At 46.2% G+C, this 2,732-nt stretch overlaps 1 long non-coding RNA gene across 1 annotated transcript; it reads left to right on the forward strand.

Moving 5' to 3' along the window:
* Positions 1-560: 560 nt before the first annotated feature.
* On the forward strand, positions 561-2,732 carry LOC139084454 (uncharacterized). Its single transcript, XR_011541830.1, has 2 exons — positions 561-1,919; positions 2,584-2,732. It is a non-coding gene; the product is annotated as an uncharacterized lncRNA (long non-coding RNA).

The raw sequence follows: 2,732 nt of genomic DNA on the forward strand, positions 1-2,732 counted from the left end.
TACCCCAGGATTTGGGCTTGTGCTGGGTGATTTTAAGCAGGAACTTGGGTAGTGGGGACCCTTCGTTGAATACAGGCAGCCATCCAGCAAGAGGGTTTTGTAGGGTACATTTAAAAACTGATCATGTTCCCTGTTGCCAAAGGGGAAGAGATCCACTCCCTCCTTCCTTTCTTAGAGCATTTCTTTGTGAAATTGTGTGTGTGTAAATCTTTCCTGTCTCTTTGACATGTATGTAAATCCGTTTTGTGAGTGCTATTTTTAAAATTATGGTAAAATACGCATCACGGAAAATTTACCGTTTAACTATTTTTAAGCATACAATTCAATGACATTAAGGCATTCACGATATTGTGTAATCGTCACCATTGTCTCTTTCCAGAACTTTTTCATCACCCTAAACAGAAACTCTGTACCCATTAAGCAATAACTCCCCATTCCATCCTCCCTCCCAGCCCCTGGTAACCGGTCACCTATGTTCTCTCTATAAATTTGCCTATTCTAGATGTTTCATGTAAGTGGGATTGTATTTGTCATTTCGTGTCTGGCTTATTTCACTTAGCATAATGTTCCCGAGGTTCGTCCATGTTGTAGCGTGTATCAGGGCTTCATTTTTTTTTATGGCTGAATAGCATTCCGTTGTACATGTATACTACATTTTGCAAATCTTTTTAAAGGCTAAATATGCCTCCTGCCACTATTACAACCCAGGAATGTTTTTCTTAGGGACCTAGGAACTATCTCTTTGAAATGTAAATATCAGGGAAGATAGTGTCCTTATCTCCCTGTGACCATGGGAGTTTAACCTGAGCATCTTGTTCTAAGGGGTAAGCACCTGCTTCTCACAAAGATGAGAAGTTTTATTATTCTTTGAGACAAGGGCAATTAGCTAGCACAATGGGTGCCCCAATTACAAGGTGAGCTAAGGATGAACTAGGAAAGAATGAATAACTAGGACAGGTGTGGTTGGGTCCTCTTACCTGAGGACAAGTTTCCATTAATCTCGAGAGCATGGATGTAATGCAGTGGCTGGGTGTATATACAAAGGGAGGGATTTCTCTGTCGTTGTAATCTCATCAGCAGATAACCTGTAACGTGCATCAAGTTCTGGTTTAACGCTTGTTCGATAAAACTGTTCTCCATCTTTTCTAGAGTCGTGGAGAGGATTTTGTGGAAGGGCAAGAGATTTTAACTTTTTCCTGATAGTATCTTGGTCATGTTTGATCAGAAGACAGGAAGAAAGAAGGAGGGCCAGGATATCATTGATAAGAAAGCAATAGTCGTTCATAAGAATGGCTTACCAACTGTCTGTGCAGTTGTGGGTTCTACCTTTTGCCCGACTGGGTGGAAACTTGGTTTATCAAGGTCTGAATGTCATCAGGGCTGACAGGGCTTCCCAGTTTCTTCCCTGTTTCCTGAAGAAACTAAGGCACTGAGAACTTAGCCTCTGCTGGGCATTTGAATGTGGAGGGTGCTTCCCAGGACAATTAAGATAAAATCTCAGCTCTTTTTCCAGGCCTGTGGGATCTGACAGCAGTAAGTACATGCAGTGGTTGAGAGCACGGGCTCTCGAGCTGCCACCTGCTTCCAATTTGGAGCTGCCTAGCTGAGCCCTTCTCCATTTCCTGGCCCACGAAACCAAGAGCACAACAGAGTTGTCCTAAGCTGCTGAGTTTTGGGTCTATTTGTTATGCTGCAAGAGTAACTGATATATCTGTAATGTTTCATTTAATAGGAAGAGCTTTGTTATCCCCATTTTATAGATGAGGAAACTGAGGCATGGAGAAGTTAACCTCTACGGGGCATTTGGACATGGATGGTGAGGGAGAGAGAGGTGCCAAGGATGGTGACAAGTTCTGGTTTTGCAGGAAAGGATGGATGGGCAGCCTTTCCCAAGGCAGCAACCATTGGGAGAGGACAAGGTAAGTGGAGGGGGGTTGGGGGAAGTGAGTTGCTCTCGGATAAGTTAATTTTCAGCACCCCAAAGGGAATGTCAGGTGAGCAGTTGGCTGAGCGAGTCTAGATCTCAGAGAGGCAGGCTGGGCCGAAGAGGGAAACGTGGACATTTAAACTGGGTCTGGATCGTCATTCCAGTTGTAGACAGGGGGGAGAAAGTGAAAGAAGGGGGCCTGTGGCTGAGCCCCAAGGTACCCTAACGTGTACCATCTGGGGGAGGCGGCAAAGGAGAGAAGGAGCGGCCCTGGAGGTAGGAGGAGAGCCAGGAGAGGGTGGGGCCACAGAGGCCAAGGGGAGCCAGCATTTTGAGAAGAAGCAGGTGGTAAACAGCGTCTGCAGGGGGAAGGCAAGAACAAGGCCTGGAATCTCCCACTGAATTGAGAAGCCTCAAGGGCCAGACTCTCTCCCAGATCCGCCAGACACCAGCAGCTCCTCTAAATTCTTCCGTGTTAATGACAGCAGGAGCAGTGCCCCCACCCCCACCCTGCACACACATTCGTATGTGAAGCCCTAACCCTCAGGACCTCAGAATGTGACTATATTTGGAGACAGGGTCTTTACAGAGGTCATTAAGTTAAAATGAGGTCATTAGAGTGGGCCCCCAATCCCATATGACTGGTGTCCTTATAGACACACACACCACGTGAGAACACAGGGAGAAGACGTCCGTCTGCAAGCCCAGGACAGAGGCCTCGGAAGAAACCAACCCTGCCAACACCTTGATCTTGGACTTCCAGCCTCCAGAACTACGAAAAAATAAATTTCTGTTGTTTAAGGCA

This window comes from Equus przewalskii, chromosome 7, assembly GCF_037783145.1.
Source record: "Equus przewalskii isolate Varuska chromosome 7, EquPr2, whole genome shotgun sequence".
Lineage (NCBI taxonomy): Eukaryota > Metazoa > Chordata > Mammalia > Perissodactyla > Equidae > Equus > Equus przewalskii.